The sequence below is a fragment of the Arvicola amphibius genome, chromosome 10 (genome assembly GCF_903992535.2).
Source record: "Arvicola amphibius chromosome 10, mArvAmp1.2, whole genome shotgun sequence".
NCBI classification, from domain to species: domain Eukaryota; kingdom Metazoa; phylum Chordata; class Mammalia; order Rodentia; family Cricetidae; genus Arvicola; species Arvicola amphibius.
In genome coordinates, this window is record NC_052056.1 from 20,007,924 (window position 1) to 20,029,426 (window position 21,503).

The window sequence follows — 21,503 nt, forward strand, 5'->3', positions numbered from 1 at the left end:
TTTGCTAGTGTTTTCCTATAAAGCAGAATTCTTTTCAGTAACAATCATCAGGTGAAAAAAATAGCTTGGAGTGATAACAATTGGAAAAGAAGCAGGCAAAAAAATCGTGCCACTGACAATAAGTCATGACAATATAAGAAAAAAATTGGAAAATTAGTAACAAAACCCAAAGATAGATAAGAAGCAATTTATTTGTTTTTTTTTTTTTGGTTTGGATTTTACTCTTACTCAACAGCTTAAACTTTATCTAGCCATTAATTCCATTACATCTTCTACAAACAATTTTCTGATAAATAGTTTTAGTGAAACCATAATGTTTGCACAAATGTATAAATGAGTCAGCAGCTGACTTTGGTAGGACGTCCTGTTTTCTAGATTTGTTGTTTTAAGTGCTTACTACTTTTTTAAAAATATGCATTTACATTTTGAAGACCCTCTTTCATATGGGCGAGCTCCAATTAGTACTAAACAAACAAAAACACTATACTTGGTGGTTCACACCATTTCTGACTTTTTCGTTTTGAATACTAATATAGACTGTGAGTGGCAGGGCTTGACAGAGCAGAAGCCCCTTAACTGTGCTGTTCTGGAATATTCTGAACTTGCTACTTAAATATATAATGTGAGCCATAGACGGTAAGCCCAGAATCCGTTCAAATATGTTTCAAACCACCCTAAGTCATTTAAAGCTGAAACCGGGTGCTGAGTCAGCAAGTGTCAAAGGCCATCCCAACCTCCAGACTAACTTCCCTGTAAAAATGCAATGTTTGTAAAGAGACGAGTGATAAAAATGTGCAAATATAAAGCTTACTAGATATTCCTAAAATTTGACAATAGCTAGAGAAATTATTTAGAATTAAGGTCACCATCAACTTGGGGGAAGAGGACAAATTTTATCACTGATGTTGAGAATTGCTAGCACATAGTCAAAATAAAAAGCAAATATTTTAAAGTTCTCACTAAGTAATATGCATCATTTTATTGCTTGCATATAAGGAAGACCTCACCCACCACTTAGGCCACTCTTAAGCGGCAGTGGAATTGGAGGATAATTGACATGAGGTAGTTCAAAGTGCACCAAATACAGGCCCCTTCTCCTGGAGAGCTTATGCGTGGGCGGAGATTGGACTGGCCTCGAAGCTTCTGCTCTCATTAGTAAGGTAGGGCTTTAATCCTTCTCTTGACTAACTTTCAACCTTGGCCTGCCAAGACTTAGACAAAATATTAACCCAGTTTCTAACAACTCAAGGCCATAGTCAAGGATAATGCTAGCCTGCACTTTTAGTGCTTGATCAAGAAAAACTTAGTCCTACAAAAAGAATTTACTGTGCCAACATAAAGACAGAATTCCTGCCCCACCCGGACTTGGTGAGAACACCAAGGGGTGAGCCTAGGCTCACCCCTTCCAATTTTTAATTCTTTTCTTCCTAGGTTCTATAATCCCTGTTCCCCTTTCCTGACCCCTTCATTCACCCTTTAAAAAATTCTGTCACCTCTAAACAAGTCAAAGGTGACTGAGTTCATGCTGGATGCCTTTCTCCTCTTGAAAGTTTTGTGACTGATTAAAACCAGTCCCTAATCTTTAACTAATGGATTTGTTTATCATAGACATGATTTGTGATCAAAGTAAAATAGTTTTTTTTTTTTTTTTTTTTTTACAAAGACAGTTATATGAAGAAGAGGCACTGTACAAGGTCCACAGGAACTTCTGCACGTGGCCGTCCTGTGATTGACTTTAATGGATGTGGCTAGAAGCAGAAGGTGGCCAGACAGGAAATGGGCAGAAATTCAGACAACTTGCCTGTTCTCAGGAGCCAGCCATAGAGGCAAATACTGTAAGTCAAGGATTTGGAGTTGAAAGAGTGACAATCTATACCCAGATGGAGAGGGACCCGCATAGACTACACCAGGTCTGTGATAATTCTCCAAATACCAATGTTTAAGTAATTGAAAGTTTTTAAATTTTGTCATTAATTCAAGCAAAACCTTTCAGTTATTTTCCAACAAAACCCATGGGCCGGGGTCTTAAAGGGCAAACACATAGTACTTTTATGTGTGATTTTGCTAAGTTGTGGTCTCTCTATATCAATAAATATGAATTGATAGAAAGTCATATACACAAAGCGACCCAGATTTCCTGATTATTAAATGCTAACACGACAGATGCTAATAAATCATTCATAAATTCTGTAAAATATTTATTGATGCTTAATGAATGCCTGCCTCTAGGTGAGGCAGTGGTCCCCATGTTCTCAGGATGGAATTGAACTCAGGGTTGTTTCCTAAACTTGATGTTTGTCTTTGATTCATCTGTCCTTGGGTCTCTGCCTCATCTTTCTCCTGCTTTGCTCTCAGGAGATGGGAGCTTTGGGGCTACATTTGTCAGGGTCAGTACGAACTTGGTCAGCTTTGGTTGAAGAGAGGCACCAAAGAGAGAATGAAACGTGGGAGAACTGGAGAAACCAGTGAATTTATTCCACTACGATATTTCATCTGGGTCAGACAGCACCTTTGGAAGTTGGTGTCTCCTTGCCATAGCTCCAAATTATACTTTATTTCTGATTTCTGTTCTGCCCACTCTTAAGACAAGAGTGTGTGCATATTTTCCCAACTTTTGATTTGTTGAGAAGCTGGCGTCTTGAAATCATCGGCAATAGGACATTTATACCATAGAAGTTGGCAAACAGGTTTTGTTTGCCCCTAGGGCATAGGAGCCAGCACATTACTGGGTCTAGTGATGCCACATGTTTTGGTTGTGTCAAATTGTGGGAGTGACAGTTGATATCTCTTCTTGTTCTTATTATAATTCAGCTGCCTCAACTTCCAAATTAGTTCTTCCTCTATGGAATTATTTATTTATATGAAATTCTTTCACAACCAAAACTGAAGGCATAAGGTGCTTAGTCTAGTGTTGGTCTCTTATTGTTGTCATAATAAAATACCTAATGCTGAGTAATTTGTAAAAAGAAAGGATTTATTTAACTAATAGTTCTATAAATCTGACAGCATAGTTTTGGCTTGTGAGAGCCTTCTAGGTGGGAACACATTATGATGGGAGTAAGTGTGGAAATGTATCACAAGATGAGATATGCAGCCAGGATACTCTCAGTCTGGGATTGCTCTCTGCATAATTACAGGTTCTCAAGAGAACTAAACAAAGTCCCCTGAGAAAAAAAATATCAAGCTCTTTTGAGCGCAGCATCCCCAATTGCTTAGTCACTTACCACTAGGCTTCAGTTCTTAAGGGACCTACCACCACCAGCGCTGTTACAGTGTTAGCATTTATGTACAACATCTGTATTTGGATAGAAAGTTCTTTATGAGGAATTAAAGGTATTTTTTTTAAAAAGGGGATGTAGCTGGATGATAGAATGAGAGACAAAGAAAAAGTGTAGATTTTTGTCTTGGGAACGTAAAAAGATAATGATATCTTTTGTTGAGAGATGAAACAAGAAGAAAAGCAGGTTTGGAGATAGAGTTACTGAATTATTCAAAGATAAATGTTCAGTAGAGTGTGATAGAAGTAGGTCATAGGAGACTTCCTTTCTCTTGAAACCCATGTCTTGACCGCTTTTAGTTAATAGACTATCTCCTTTCTCCTTCCTAACTCCAGGATGATAGCTGGTTTAACAGGCATGTGACTCAGTTTTTTCCTAGCTGGCAAAAGTTTTCTAAACATTTACCTTTCTGCTACTTTTAGTGAGATTTGTCCCCACTCTGCCGTGAGCGTCATTGCTCCTCAACACACTGAAGCCTGCTTTCACCTCACATTTCTGAAATTGATCTTTGTGAACAATAGTGGCGAGCTTCTAACTGGAACAAGAACATTTCACTGTGAGCCAGTCAGACACAATGCATTCTGGGGGGCCAGCACATACCAGATAGCCAGTGCATGAGAATTGTTAGTATGGTTGGGTTGAGTTAACGTTTTTTCAAAGTTATGTCTAAACTTACTTTTTCTCAAGAGTTTTCTTTACAGTCTACCACTTTGTAAGTTCATTACATTTCCTTTAATTAAAAATATACTTTGTTTATTTGTTCATTTGTGTGTGTGTGTGTGTGTGTGTGTGTGTGTGTATCTTTGTGGGCCCTGAGTCAGTTCTTGCATTCTACTATGTGAGTCCTTGTGTTCAAACCCAAGTCTCTGAGCTTGGTGGCAAGCACATTTACACACTGAACCATCTCTCTGGACCAAAGACATTGCATCTCTTCATAAGATTTTGTATATAAAGCAACTGGGAAAAAGGAACATATAAACTGCATAAAATTGTTTGACTAAAATTTTAACCTTTTGACTAGTTGTTGGTTTTGTTACGAATAGCTTCAAACACACATGTTGCCTTAGGAAGATTGAGAGGTCAAAGCATTTTCCTCACAGTTTTCTGTTTTCTTGTCCTTCCCACAGATACCTGGTAATCTTTAGTAAGGAACAGGAGTGAAAAACAAGGATCATCTACTAAGTGGCGTGTTTGATTTACAGTCTAGTGCTTGCAAAGAATTAGTGGCGTATTCATATTTCAATAGCGCATGACATAAAAGGCATGGCGATCAAGATGAGCACACTCTTAAATCACACTGTGTAAAAGGGAATACACTTTAACAGAACAGCGTGACCCACTCTTTGAGTCGCTTTCAAAGGAAGGAACAAAGTCTACAAATGAGATGTGATACTTCATTTTTCATTTCCCCCACCTCTTTTTATTTTTTTTTTTTTTTTTTTTTTTTTTGCAAAAGAGCAGTTTTCTGCTGTGTAGACACTTTGAATATGGAAAGCCAAGCTTCACCATGTGGAAGACAGTTGTCATCATACACGCTCAGGTTCAATCCTGTGTCAGAATCAATACATTTCAATCTCTCAAGCAGAAAACAGCCAGGCGGTCTTAAGACTGTTGGCATACTGGCTTCTCAGGAATAGAACACCTACAGTTAGACTGCACGGATAATTTTAGAGTTCACTTACAGGTGCACCCAAGAGTGTTTTTAATTAGAATATTACCACTATAAGGATCAATTCCATTTATGCCTCAAATTAAACCTTAAAACGTACAGGAGGGTTAGAGGCACAATTTCATAGTAGCGTTGGGGTGGTAACTGGTGCACTCTTTTAGCAGACAACAAAAGGAAGAACTGCTTATGTGTGCTCTTCCTTCCGTCCATGGGGCGTCTCTCAAGAGGATAAACTGCCACGTGGTGGAGCGTGCTGTGAGACTTGCAAATGGTGAGTCTGAAGATGGACAAGGAGGAGTAATTTTGCTCCAATGTGAGGCAAGAGGCAATCTGTTTCTGTGTTTCCTCCTCTACTGTTTTAGTTGACCTCGTCTTCTTCCAAATAAAACCTAGCGTAAGTTCACTCAGTCAGGTTACCCATAACTACAGAACTAAAAACAGTAAATGGCCAGACATGTAACCACACAAAGGGAAACAGAAAAAATAAAATATGAATTTCTACTAGTCCAGCATAGGTTGTTTCTATGATCCTTTTAGGAGTTTTTAAAATATTCGTGCTTTGTTGACCAACGTTGAGCCAATTTGATATTGCTTTTTTTTAGAAGACAAGGAATGAATTATCTTTTCTAACACATGTCCTTATTTCTGAAGTTAGAAGCATATTTCTTAAAGTAAAATTTCTGTGATTTAGAACAAAGAACTTCCTCAAACCATGCCCCATATGAATTTGTCTGAACACATGTAGGGACTGAAAAATAGCTCAACCATTTAACCCAGGACTCTTGGGTACTCTTACAAGCACTCCACGAAAGAGTGTGGAAATTTTCTTAACTTCATTTTCCTTAATGTATAGTTTTTCACAGTTGCAAACACACCTCCCATCAGTCTTTGCCATGTCTAGATTTCTGTGCAGTTGCTGGCGAATGGATGACTTGTTTTCCCGCATCTCATCTTCAAACCTAGCTTCCTTCTTATTTCCTTCCCCAGCTCTGCTACCCAGAGGATGTCCCATTTTGTGTGAGTTAATGAAATCATCTTTCTCATCAGAGTCTGACCTAGTGAGGATTATAATAATTGTCCTTTAGGATTGTTGTAACTGTTCTATGAGCTAATACATATATAGGATTAGGACATCATCTATTTTAAACAAGACTTTTAAAATGACATCTATTTTTATGAGTTATTCAAATCCTTCCCCTTCATTTTTTATTTCATGAAAAGTCTATCAATCTATTCTCATAGCAACATTAAATGTGTATAGAAATATGTGAATAAATTTCAAAGTTCCTTTTCCTTATTTTTCAAAACATATTCTTTCACAGAGATCTTTATTTCATATATGCTTTCAATTGTTTGTATAGACATTTACATCATTAGAATATCAAATACATGTACATTTATATATAAATATATAGACACATATACCTATATATACCATATGGAACATGCACACATACACATATATTTAACATATAGGGCACACACACACATATATACATACATGTATACACACATATATACAATGAACACAAAAACTGATAACACAAATTTTACCATATTTTCTATACTCTTGCTAAATGTAATCTGCATATTTGTGTGTATTTTATGATAGAGATAAAAAGTAGGACCTTCTACATGTTAAGCATGCACTTTCCAATGACCTATATTCCACACTCAAAATTTACAACCTGGATGTATACATCCATCTATGTTTAAATAAAGTCCTTCCGTGTATTTTCTTTCTTTTTTCTTTGGTGGTCTAAGCCAGAGCCTTGTGAATGCTAAACATTCCACCATGCAATCCTTCTGGATGATGCTTTAAAATAACTAGCAAATTAATCAAATATATTCTTCCTTAATAAGTTAGCATTCCAGGCATAGAGAATTTGTTAATAACTAATAGATGGATTGTTTTCTCAAAAAAGAGTTGGTTTCAGTGAAAGGAATCTACAGCTTGATATTTAATAGGCTGATGAGGAGTGGCAATGTCTATGGACTGACATGAACATGAAGATAACATGGAGTGAGGATGCTGGTCAGTATGTTATAAGAAGACCTCTTCTGAGTATTCTGTGCAAGGCAGGAGCCTGGAGAGAGTCAATCATGAGGATGCCCAAAGAAAGGCTCACGCAAGGGCAAGGCTAAGTAGGTGTAAATGCCGTGCTATCTAAAGAATTTAAGTGATGCCCAGAGTCGTGACGAGGTGGGGACTGAACCGCTCTTGTCCATGGTTTATGATAAGGATGTTCAATTTGATTTTTAACTTACTTAAGTCCTAATAGCAACATTTATTTAATCTTTCTTTCCTAGTGACAGAAATGTTTCAATCATTTCTCCTGTGAATATTGCACTGAACATGATCGTGACTTCTTTGAGTGTGAATGTTTCTGCAAATTTGACCTCAGATAAGAAGGCCAAAAGGTGTGCACGCTGTCATGGCTGACACGTGCTGTCAGATGCCTTCCTAACCTATATTCCCGCCTGTGATATATGTGAATGACAACTTCCTTTTCGTCTTTTCAATGTTACACATTGTCACTCTTTTTATTTCAAACAATCCAATGGATTAAATATCATCTCCTTTTTATTTCCCCTGGTGAATATTCATTACCCAGAGAACCAAGTTGATAGGATATTTCCAAACACATAGATAATGGATTTTAAGGACATCCTACCATCTCTTCTCACTCCTCTTCTTCCTCTTTCCCCTCCAATTAATCCCTTTTGTTCCCCGATATTACATGTTTTTCAGGTCATATAGATATATAGAATCTGGGATCTATACACGAGAGAAAAGATCCTGTGTGTGCGTGTTAGTAAAGTGTGTGTGAGTGTGTGTGTATCTGTTTGGTACACAAGTGTACATGTGTGTATGGGTATACGCACTCATACATGTCTATGATTTGGCCAGTTTTCAGTGTCCAGTGTCCTATACTGTTCTCTGTCTTGTTTTTTGAGACATGATCTTTCAGTGAACCTGATTTGTGTAAACTACCTGGCTAGTGAGCCTGAGATGTGCCCGTCTCTGCCCATGAGTGCTAGAGTTATTTGCACAAGTCATTGAGTTGGTTTTTATTGGTACTGGAGAGCAAACTCAGGTCCTAATGCCTACACAGCATGTGCTTTACCATGGAGCATATTCCTAGACCCAGTTGTGCCCATATTCTTCTAAGTAACAGGATTTGTTTTTCATGGCTAAATAAAATCCCATTGTGTTCCATGTAGTCATTTAGAAAACACATAATGACTGTTCGTGATGATGCAGAATAAAAGGAACCCCTTCACACTGCTTGTTACACAATGGCATGTCAACTACCGCAGCCACTGTTAAAATCAGTGTTCAGCCCCATCTTAAAGTTTACATTTTTACTAATAAAGCTGGTGACGATTTTAGAAGCTTATCAATCACTGACTTTTTCCTGTTGTGAATAGACTACTGAGTACATTTTTATTGCAGTTTATTCTATGGTCAGCCTTTTGAATGACTGCCTTGGGAACAAGTGTCTACCTTTAATATACTCAGTTATGTGTACAGAATTATGGTGATGCACTATAGAACCTAACATTTTAAGGTTATAAAAGTGCATGATAAAATGAAAATATATGGGCAGAGAATTACCCTAATACCCAACATGATTTAATAGTGAGCAAAATTATAATATTAAATTAATAGTGACATGTTATTTTTTAGCATAAATTAAAAAGCAAAACTCAGTTTTAAATAATGAAAGGGACAGAAAATTACAAATAATGGTGTTATATTCTAAAAGATATTTGTAATTTTATAAAGATAGTTAATGAATAGAAGAACTTACTATAATTAAGAACAAAATAGAAATATCTGAAGGATAAAACAAATCAAGTGATTAAATGGTCATGAGACAAAAAGAAATAGGTTTCAGTTGATAAATCTAAGTATTGTGAATAGTCAATCACTCTGTAACCCCTGAGTTTGAATTTCCATTAATTAAATAAAATTAATCTTGGGTCAGGAGGCTGAGTTAGCAACTAGTTGACAGAAAGTAACCTTAGAGCATCAGAGGGCATCTGCAAGAGAAAAGGAGATGCATTGGAAGTGGTAGGGAGGGATTTGGAGTGGCCTGGCTTTTTTTTTTTTTCTTTTGGGGGAGTGGATGGGTGGACGTTTTGGGAGATATCAGCAAGAAAAGAAGGTTAACTAATTGCTCCTCAACCTCTCTGAGCTTGGAGGTTTTCACCCCAGCCTTTGATTCTCAAGTCTATAAATAGAATGATAGAGATTTAGTTAAAGGTACCTTTAGAGGCAGCTTGGAGGAACAGAATTCCTCCAGGCTGTGGCCTGAGAAGCCAGGTCACTGACTGGCAGTTATGGAGTCACAATTGCTGACAGACAGAGCAGTAGATTAAGGCACAGACACTGTGCCAAATTTAAAACAAAACAAGATTTGGTGAGGCAATATTGGCCAGTAATTTTAAAGGAACTACATTAGTTTTGTAAAAATAATTTTATACTAATCTATTATATAAGGATGCACAATGACAGAAATTGAAATCTGCTTGATCCCCATTTAGAACCTTCATCCATTTTATTTAAATCTAATGACTCAAAAATTTTGAGATCTCATCAGAAGATTCTATGTGTGTTCATGTGAATAGTTTTAAATGTATAGGGTTTTTTTTTTTTTTTGAATGCAGGGTCCTTATCAGTGATTGATTTCCTGGCTAAGGTTTACACTCAGTGTATGTGCGTGCGTGTGTGTGTGTGTGTGTGTGTGTGTGTGTGTGTGTGTGTAGTGCAAATGGTACAGAAGTTGAAATCAGGTGTCTTACTTAATCCTTTACCTTATAGTTTTGAAGCAGGGTCTCTCACTAATCCCAAAATTCAGAAGTCAGTTAGATTAGTCAGAAAGCCCCAGGGGTCTGCCCATTTCATTCTCTCCAACATCAAGATCACAGGCATGTGCTGATGTGTCCCCCTGTGTGTGTGCAGCAAGCCTTCTTGCTTGAGCCTTCTCTCCAGGCTGATATCTTACTTTCTCCCTTGAGCCACAGTTTGGCTCAATGTTGTTCAAAAAAGAATCAAATGCAGACATCCAGATGCATTCTGTATCTTCTGGCATCAGAAAATAAACAGAGCTCTGTTTCTGAATTCATAGTTATTTTCCTATTAAAACTTTGAGGTTATGCTGGGCTATAGGCATCTCTGTGAGCTACAAAATTACAAAAGTAGTTTAGCCATTTGCCACAGTGTAACTGTAATCTTAAATCAATTTTCAGTTATCTCAGAAAAAAATTCCTGTGGATGCTTGTGCCAGTTTCTGTACCATTGTCTCTTGCTCAAATCACTCTCCTGTAATCGCTTTGAAGTGTTAGCCTGGACTCCACCAACCTTTCTTTGGTCCTGTTACCAGACTCCCGGAAGGTCCTTCTGATAAGGATGGAAGAGGAGAAGGGATCTGCCCCTTTATTCTCCTTCATTGTTCATTTCTATTTGCTTGAGCAGGTTCCTGGAAGCCCTCTGGGCAAAGCTTCCACCTGGCAACCACCCGTCTTCCCTACGCAGCAGCAGCTGAGAGCAGGAGGTGACTCCTCTAAGCATCATCCCCTTTAAGACATTCCGTCCTTCATTATTCCACAAGTTTCCCCCTTAAGACATTCCACACTTCACAATTCCTCTACGCATCCCCTTTAAGGCATCTCACCCTCACCATTAACAAGTTTCCCCTTTAAGACATTCCGCCCTTCACAATTCCTCTACGCATCCCCTTTAAGACATTCCGTCCTTCACAGTTCCTCTAAGCATCCCCTTTAAGACATTCCACCTACACCATTCCACAAGTTTCCCCTTTAAGGCATTCCACAAGTTTCCCCTTTAAGATATTCCACCCTTCACCCTTTCACCTGTCCCACCTCAGCACCTGTCCTCAGAGGTTGTAGCTCAGCCCCACTGATCCTCTCCCAGATCCAAAGACACGCGTGTTCACTGACACGCAAAGCCTACAACCCATCCTTGAAAAATCAGAGTCTCCTCTGCTCCCTCTGTGGGACACTGTTGCTACATTCCTTCTTGCTCTTTCCGTCATAATTGCCATCCGTTTCCCATGGTTCCTCCCTCCAGTGCACTGGCATTTTCTCTTCCAGTCTTTTCAGTTGCCCAGTCCTCAGCTTTGTGCTTGGTTGGTAATGCTTTATATTGAAGTCTCCGTCCTTACTGGACCCTGATGGTGGTTATAGAACAGTGGGTGTTTTGTTCTGCATATGTGGGGAAGCTAATAACTCACAAGTCGCTGAGTATACGTGAGGTACCTTAGAAGACTTCCATGAGGTAGAAGAGGATGTAACAGAGCAAGAGGTGACACAGTTCTTAATAAGCACGGGCCAATAAAATGTTCTGCCTAACATTGCTTGCTGTACCCCAGGGAGATTCCTCCCAGTGATAACACCCACACAACCAGTGCCGCAGCAGGACAGGTTTTCAGGGTGTGATCAGGCTAGTAACCAGTTCTTTGTGAGCCAACGTGCTTTCATGATCTGAGGTTATTCTGGAATCTGCAGTTACTTTCAAAGAACTACCACAGAAACTCCAAGTGTGGGAAAATCTGGGACATGTTATTGAGATGCTGTCCCCTTTGTAATTGCCACATTTGTGAAGAAGGGTGGCAAGATGCCAGGGCTTCTGTGTTGAGTTGTCCCGATGTATGGAGATACCAGGCATAGTTGGTTTCTTTGAACCTTGTTTTCTATGAAGTTTTACGTTTTCACAACTTCAAGTTATCCTAAAACTCAACGATTTAAAACAAACATTAAAAGAAAGAAGCAATGGCTCAGCAGTGAATACCATTGGGTACTCTTCCAGAGAAAGGAGGTTTGATTCCTAACCTTCACATGGCAGCTCACAACTGTGTACAGATTCAGTTACAAGGGATCAGATAAATGCCCTCCTCTGATCTCCACAGGTGGGCACACACATCTACAAAGACACCCACGCAGGTAAAACACCCATACACATTCAGTTAAATTAAAAAGACAAGGAGTTTCACTATTGCCCTGAGGGTCAAAGTCATTAGAGAGTTTCTTCTTTTTCTTCTTAACTGTGTACTAGTTTTCAAAACAAGCTTGTTTGGGCCATTAGCTTGTTTGTTTGTTTGCATGCTTGTTTTGTTTTTGTTTTTTTTTTCTGTATCCATAAATGCTTGAAAGTTAACCACCAACATCTGTAGGTCATTGATAGTTTTTGATATAATTTTGTTATTAAAACGTCATGTTTTTCTGTCATAAAGTAAATAGACATAGCATGGAAGCAAATACATTCAGGTCTATAGTCTTCTATAGATCTTCAAGTTTAAGCTTGGTTTTATTTTTCATTTTTTGAAAAAGTCATATCAATTACTAATAATTACAGCTTTTTGTTGGTTATCAATCATTTTCCACTTAGTCTTCGGGTCTAGACCTCTAATACAGTGCCAAAGGAAATGATGGCAGAGAGGGAGCTTGTCTCATGCACGGTTTTATGGATTATATTTTAAAGCATTGGCACTGAGTCTATTTTGGGGTAACAATTTGGTAAATAGGCTGATTTCGTAAAAGTTAACACTGAAATTTTCTCATGTTTTTAAATATTAAGACAACTTTGTGTGTTTTGACCACTGTTAAGAATAGCTTTTGTCAAGTTGACACAAAGTAGAGTCACCTGAACTGAGGAACTGCTTCCATCAGACTGGGCCTTGATAATTGATGTGGAAGTTGTGGGTGCTGCCCAGTGTGGGAGGCACCACCCCTTGACAGGTGAACAAGGCAGAAGAATTCCATCAGTAAGCAGTATTCCTCCAATGCCTCTGCTTTAGTTCTTGGTTTCATGTTCCTGCCTTGGATTTCCTTGCTGATGGACTGAAACCTGTCAGCCAAATATATCCTTTTGCCCCCAGTTTGGTGTTGGCCAGTGTTTTATCATAGCAACAGAAAGGCCGTACTTTTAGATACACTGAACCCTATTGTTCCCATTTACTAGAGAGGCTGTTAAACTTTATGGAAAATGCCTACATTTCCTGTGTGAGTCTGCATAAAAGAGAGAAGGACAACGTGACCACACTCAATGCAGCTCAGCACTGTAGTAGGCTTCCCCAGTCAGAACAGGACACAGGCATTTGCTGGTAGAGTAGAGCCAGGAGCCACACATTCTCTTCTTATATTCACCCAGCAGAACTATGGGAGTTTTTGTCTGCAATTATTTAGATGTTGCAATATATGAGGAGCTTGTTGGATAACCACATAAATTCAAACAGAGACCAGCTTGAATTTGTGTTTTATATTTTACTTTTTCCCCAGTATTAATGAGAAAATGTGTCTAAGTTATTAAACGAAACTCTTTAAAGGCTGAATTTCCATTCAAGGTTTCTGTTTCTTTCTCAGGTTTTAAAAGTCAAGTTCATCCAGTCTAAAGGTTTTTCAACACCACTTTGCTTCAGATCCAAGAGTGATTTAAATGCAATAAAATTCACGATTGCTTATGTGTGCAATTTGAGTTTTGAAAAAATATTCATCATAGTCATAGTATTATTATGATGGGGGAAAATCATGGTGGGAACTATTACAATCTTTTCAAAAATTCAATCAACTGCTCTATTTTCTCAATTCCTACTATTCTAGTTTTTAGGGTTTTTCCTGTTATCTAATTCCACCTGAATGTGTTTGTGTAATTCCATGTAATGGAAATTAAATAGTCTATGTTTGGGATCTGACCTTCTTCATTTTGTTTAGTAGATTGGAGGTTCATTTCTGATGTTGGCTATACAAGCAATTACTTCTCATTGCTGAATACTATTTCTTGAATTGGTTATACCATTGTGTTTTGACCCATTCACAAGTTAATAAACAGGCTTTTCCAGATTTGGCTATTTTAAGTATGATTTGTTTTCCAACATTGAACAGACAAGGGAGGGCGTTTTTCTTGGAGAAGGAGGGGTGCTGAGGGACACAGACTTCTGAGTGGTACAATCATAGTTGTTGAACGACTTTCTGAAGTGACTATGCAACTTTGCAATATATGGATGGGTGTTGGGAGTGCTTCAAACGAGCTCCAACACTTAGTACTTCACTCCTCTGAATTTCAGTTAATCAGGTAGCAAGTGACTGTAGCTTTGATTTGCATTGCCTGGATCCTTATGTATGGTGGCATTCACTTATCTTTAGGGACACTTATGGGGGGGCTATAAACAGACTCCTAAAATTACAATATTAAACTTTCGACTTTTTAGTAGGCAATGCGAAGAAAAATAAGAGGAGCAGTATTTGCAAAGTAGATATCTCGTACACTACTGATGGTTTAAATATGTAAAGATTTTATACAATTCAATAAAACAAACCTGATGTAAAGGAGGCCAAATATATGTGTATATAATTTTATACATTTTTATCTCAAAGACATCCCTTTCTATTTTTCCATTTTTTATTTGTGAATTAAAGTATAGTATCATTTCCTCCTTTTTTTCCTTCTTTTGATCTCCCCATGGTCCTCCTCCTTCCTGTATCTCACGTCCATTTCCTCTTTACTTTAATTTCTATATATACATACATATATATATACATATATACATATACATATAAATGCACAAATATACAGAAACAGCCTGCTCAGTCCATTTAGCATTACTTGTATGTACATGATCTTGGGGCTGCCAAATTGGTATTAGATAATCAATTAGGACGCTCATCCTGTCTATAGTTGCCTGTAGCTCTTTGTTAAGGAGTAGAGTCTGAAAATTCCCCTTGTACATTAACATGCCTCTTGGTGTGGTCATTGCTTAGTTCTTCTTTAGGCAGTCTTACTGTTTGTGCATTGTGCTCAAGGCCTCACAGTGTATTTCCTGGTCCTGCTCTTTCTGTCTTTCCGTTGTGTTCCCTAAAGCTTAGGCGCAGGAGTTGTGTTACAGATTTATCCACTGGGGCTGACCATAATCAGTTGTTCTGTGAATTTTGAGTAGTTGTGGAGTTCTGTAATCATGTACCTCTGTTGCCAGTAGAAGTTACTTTGATGAGGAGTGAGGGCTTTCTGTGGATATGAAACAAAGTTTTTAGAATATAGTGAGAAAATGGTTTAATGAACTGTTGGTCTAAGGTTCTCTTGTAGGATTCATGACCTATTTAGCTCTGGGATGTTGGGTTCCTTTCCAGCATCAGGCATGACTGCCCTCCTGTCGAACAGGCCTTAAGTCCAATTAGACAGCTGTTATTTTCTGCCAGGATATGAGAGCGTTTATTGTGTCCCCAGTCATATGTTGCTATGCTGGTCACTATTGTGGATCATAATTTTAGAAAGATTTTGTCAGGTTTGTTTTTCTCTTTGGAGACTTTAGGTATTTTACCACCAAGGCTGCATACATGTAGTTGGAGAGTGTTTTCATAAAGAAATTCACCAGTCATGGTCCACACTGCTTTTTACCTATGCAGTGTTTTTTTTTTTTTTTCTGATTTCTGATGTCTGATTTTTTTCTTTACTTAAAATAATGCTATTGTCTTATTTATTATTTATCTACTTATTTATTTATTGTTTTTATTGATCTAAATATTTTTCTCCACTCCACTCCCTTCCTCTCTCCTCCCCTTCTACCTATTTTGGTCTTTTTTGAGACAGGATATCTCCATGTAGGCCTGGCTGCCCTGGAACTTGATCCGGAGACCAGGTTGGCCTCAGACTTGAAGATCTGCCTTCCTCTGATTCCTAAGTGCTAGAATTAAAGAAGTGTGCCACCCCTCCCCACTATCTTTTCTTTTATTGGAATCATCGGTAGTGTCAAGGGATGGTTTTAGCTTTTCTGGATGATGGTAACTGCTAATGGCTTGAAATACTAATGGATTCTGTGATGCTAACACTAGAAACACTCTATGGGTCTAATGTGATCCAGTTGCTCAAGAGATGAAAGTTATCACTATAGTCCTGAGGAAACATTTGTAAGCTGGATCAAATACACAGAACAAAAGTCACGTGTGAACTGCTGAACTGTGAACTTGAGATGCTAGTTTAAAGAAATGTCATACTAACTTCACATAATGTAAGGAGCTATGGTGCCACACCATAGCAGCTAAGAGAACATAGGACACATACAGGCATTCAGGCAAAATACTCACACATAAGGTAAAAATAAGAAAGTCTAAAATATATTTTTAAAGGTCGATGGTACCATAAGCTCATGCAGTAAATCCAGTATACATCACTCTTAAAACTCAAGAACAGGGTACCTTTAAATTATCCGGAATCTGTAAAGTGCTGCTGTATTTTCTCTGACTCTAAAGTCACAGGGCTAATAAGTGCATTGCTCCTGTGGCACTAGGGGCAGGAGGCCATTTGAAAAATTTCCACATTGAAATTTTGACTAATTAAATTTGTCTCAAGTGGCTGGCTTTCAGTGTCTCTTTTTTGTTAGTAATAGTCTATAAATCTCATTTGATAGAACTTGGATTACATTTTGGAGTATACAAAATATCAGAATTGAGTTTTGGGAACTGCTAGTTTCCCTGTTTTTTTTTATTTGCAACTATTATTTAGAAACTTGTAATATTTGGAATATTCCAATGATTTATGAAAGATCTTGTTTATGTATGCAGAACACAAATGTCTATGGATTTATTCAGGGGTACCTGCTTCTCATAACAAAATATAGATAAACTTCAGCTATGGTTCCAGCAAAAATGTGAATTGATCAATTATTTAAACAAGTAAGTTTAGCAAAGATTACATAATTTATGAGAATATTTCATTTTTGGTTTATTTGTAGTATATAGAGTAGTTTTATTAAATGCCAAATATGTATTCATGACAAGTCGATAGTTTCACAGATATGCCTCATTTAGTTTTTGCTTAAAGCCTTTGAAAAGCTTATAATATGAACTGGCTGGAAGTAATTAGCATATAATTAAAACAATGCTTTTCAAACTGTATAAGCAATTAAAGTAGCATTATTTAATCATTTGATTTACTCAATTAAAAAATAATTTTAGATTAAGAATTTTATTTTCCTATTGTATTCCAAAATTTTTCCTAATTTCTTGGTTAGATATTCAACAGTTGTCATGCTTTGCATTTCTCAAATGGTAAAATAAGTCTTTTGGCTCTGAAGGAGAAGGAGGCCTCCTTATCACTGTTTCCCTCCACACAAAAGAGACGAGTATTGAAGAAGGAAATCGTCTGGCCTAGGACAGTGATAGAGAAAAGGGTTTATCTAGGTGGTTTCTGCTGAAAGTTACTTGTGAGGAGTCGAACTTAGTAAGATAGTTAAAAGCAACTTAGGTAAAAGCTTAAAAGGAATAGCTAATAGCATAAGTGAGAATAGTATGAAAGGAAAGGAAATAAATTCAGACCTAAGAGACAGTTATCCAATGCCGGTCATTGGATTGGAGGCAGTGGTCCTGAACAGCCAGACTGAATAGCACTGACCTTGATTTACAGAAGAGCAGAAAACTAATTGCATTGGCGAATCCTAGAAGCAAAATAAGGACTCAAAGATTCTAGGTATCTCCGTCTCACACACTGGCCTGCCAACTTTCCTACCTTGGTTGTGAGCTTTTGTTACTTTGAGTCATCTTTTCTCCCCAAAACAATGTAGAGTATGTGTATCTAGGTGTATATTGCTTGAGATATTTTGGGGAATTTATTTTTGGGGAATTTGAGGATCTGAAATACAAAGCAGAAGAGAGCTGATAAATCCTGATGTAAGCAAGGGGAAAGGCAAAGGTGGGTGACCCTCTGTAGCCTCTGGGGCAGGTGTTCCTGGGAGAGGGAGAAGAGGATGATACTGAAGAGAGATGTCACACTTTTTTTTTTTTGGTTTTTCGAGACAGGGTTTCTCTGCAGATTTTTTAGGAGATGTCACACTTTTATACTGAGTTTGTAGGAACAGGTATTTGAGAAAATATGAGTCACCTTTCTGTTTGTTTGTATATAAGTGCTTTATATAAAGCTGAAAATCAGGAAGAGAATAATAAAATTTATATGTACATACACATGTATGTGCTGTTTTTCAAAGTTTCACTTCGCTGCTATAATAAAATCAGTATCTTTTGTGACAGCTTAAGTTGCATCTTGAAAGTAAGTGTTAGTACTTTTGGACATACCCTTGTAAGAATGGTACATGAATGGATGATATTCAACTGTCTAACAACCAGATTGCTCTTATCAAGCCAACTGCTGATGAAAGTGTATTTGTACATTTTCAAAATGAACAAATCTTATGGGAGGACATTTTTTTTAGATTGATTACACAGACAACAATATTTTACTTAAATTTGAATTAAAAAAAGAAAGTAAAAGGAAGGACATGACTTCTCCGAGGCATGATAAAGAGGGCTATTATATATAAAAGAGGGAGCATAGCCAGAGGCAGGGACATCTGGGAGAGTTGAGAATAGACTTGACTCTGAGCCATGTGAGGAGTGGCAGGGATAGGACTGAGCAATGGGGTTGGGGGTGGAGGGAAAAGGAGCACAAGACACCAGGAGCAGCAGCCACGAGGGCAAATGGTAAAAAAGAAGTGGGAACCAAATGCCTGGATTATATAGGAAAGAGTCTCAGGGGCAAGGGCAGCCCAACTCCTGGGCTGGAGAGTTCGGGCTAGAGAGTAGAGTGTGCCAACCATATCCTATTTCAGGTTCGGACTGAGGGACGTTGGGAGAACCTAGATCCAGGTCCGCTTTGATATACTAAATAGGCACCTCAGCCATTTGTCCCAGGGTCTGAGAACAACAGGGTTCGAGTGAAATCTGTTGATATTTACAGGCTAAGCTTTGAAACCCTGAAGTGACAGAACTATAGTGGTAAGGGACGCACATGCCCACTTTGGGGATGGTGGCTGGTCATTTTCCAGCCAGTCTCATTTGGAATCCAAGGAAGGAAGGAAGGAAGGTTGGTTATTTTTGTTCTCCACAAGCACCTTGCTTCCCTTGTTTCTTCTTAGTGATCATTTGTCGTGTATATAAGAACCCACTTTGAAGGTGAGTACTCAGAACTGCATATCCAAAGCCTCTCTGGGATGAAAGCATCAGAAAGCCCCACATCATTTTCATTTTAATGGATAAAAATGAGTGGCAACCCATCTTTGCACCTAAACTACTGTGACAACTATCTGTGTCATTAAGAGGACCAAACATGAACTCTACAGCTTGGACGGGCTCACGGTGAGCCTTGTCAGTTTGGTTGCTCACCTTCCTGGACTTAGGGGGAGCTGGGAGGACCTTGGTCTTAACATAGTGAAGGGAACCCTGATGGCTCTTTGTCTTTGGAGAGGGGTGGAGTGGGGGTATGGGTGGAAGGGAGGGGAGGGAAGGGGGAGGAGGAGGGGAGGAGATGGAAATCTTTAATAAAAAAAAAGAAAGAAAAAAAGAAAGAAAAAGAAAGAAAAAAAAGGAAAAAAAAGGGGGACCAAAGTGGAAAATGGGTGGACGCAGAGAAGAGAGACATTATGAAACTTAGGGAACATCCATTTGTTTACAGAACTGGAGCCAATCTGATTAAGTCAAGGTGCCTGATCCTGCTAGAGACACATTTTCTTAATGAAAAAAAAAAAAAACAAAAAAAAAACTCTGTAACTTCAGACCTTACACATTCTCCGTGAATAGATGTCATTCTTCATTATCACATTTATCAATACTTGTAAAACAATGAGGTGACAGCAACGGGTCAGGGAAGAGCTGAAATGGAATTGAAAAAAAGGAGAGAGATGATAGTGGCTTGGATAATTTAAATACAAGCTTTTTTTTCCCCCTTAAAGATGCAGCAACAGCCACCTCACATGTTTCGAAGCTGGTTCAATTTGTCAGCCTCTGTTGCAAAACAGCGTGAGGCCAGGCTTTCCTCACACTCCTTCAATTCCGAATTAGAAACGACAAAGCGCCCGGCCAATAAAACTCTGAAGAACATCATCAGGAAAGTGATAATTACCGAGTCTCATTTTTAGAACTCCATTAACAGGTGTCTCTTTAGACACAGAGAAATGTCTTCATAAATATTGAATCGTGCTATCACATGTGGAAATTTCTTTCAAATAACGGAATCTGTGTAATTGCAGAGAAACTATTTGCCATTAATTGGCTGTAAGATTTAATCAGCAAAGGCATCATTTATTAATTATGATTTATAAAGTTAAAAAATGTGCAATGTTATTATTATTTCTTAAACTTCTTTAGAAGCTCTCTGTCTGGGTTAGAACTTGAAAACAAAAGGCATGGTGTGGTATGGTGGTATTCCCAGTACCCTAGAACTGGAGCAGAAGTAGTACAAGTTCTAGATTACCCTGGCTACAAGCCTCAAAAGAAAAAAGCAAAATCAACCAAACACCAAGAAATGGCAGCCATATGTTTGGGGTTTTCCACCTGAACTATTACAGATTTGTCTATGAGAAATGTCAAAAAGCCAATAATATGATGACTTTTTGTTAAAAGTATATAGTGGGAAGGGTGAATGGAGATAGAAAATCAAAATTTTCAGGACAATCATTCTTATGTGATTATGATCTCTAGTTTTACATTTTTGATGTTCTTAAGTAATAAGTTATGATAACACTATGAAACCTAGGAGCACACTGTAGTCTGAGTATTGGAATTCTCTCCAAAGTTACCTATTAGAATCTTGCCCTTCAATTTTTTATCATTAGGGCAGAGCACATAGACGTGATTACATTACAGAGGCACAGACCCCAGAAGTAGGATAAGTGACCCATAAAACCAGCATAAGGGAGCTTGTACCATTTAAGGACTTATCAGAAGGAATTGTAGGTGACCCAAGATGTAGAAATCTCAACAGACACTGAATCTAGTGCCTTTTTTTCCTTCTTGGGAATTGTCAACCTTGAGAACTGTGGAAAATAAAAGTTTATTGTGTAAGAGCTATCCACGGTATGATTTTAAACAAATTTATCCCAATAAACCAAGACAAGGCAGTAACCCTTTCTTTGCTATTAAAGTTGGTGACACAATCAAATGAGAAAATTCTTTGTCAAAACTATGGGGTTCTCATAGGGTAGGGTAATAGTGAAGACCACATTTCTCTTTCTGTTTTCCTATCATGAAGACAGGTGATCGTCAATAACAAGAACAAAGTTAGAAAATGGTGGTCCAAATCACCACTTTAATTAGTCACTACCACAGCCCTATCAACTTGACAGTATTGAGATTAAGGATTCGGTACATTGTAAGGTTTGCTAGAGTTATTGCTTGTTGAGATCTTTCCTTTCAAACCATGGGGGGTAGTTTAGGATCCGAGGCCATTTCAGCATGTTCCTTTCAGGCAGAAAATAAAGCAGTTTTGTTTACATACTAATATACCAAAATATCACAAAATTGCTTAAGGTATCTTAAATATCACTAAAATATTATGTTAGGTTCAATTATTTTCCTGGTAATGAAAACAACCAGCTAAATGTTTTGAAAGAAAGGCTCATAAAATAATGGGAGATGGAAAATGGATTTCTCATTTAGTAGAAGCCTTGTGCAACTCTTGGCAGAAAATTAATCCACTTCTTTCACAAATACTTTGGAATGTCCTCTATGCTTACGATCTGCGGAGAGTTAATGGAATTACAGTACACAGA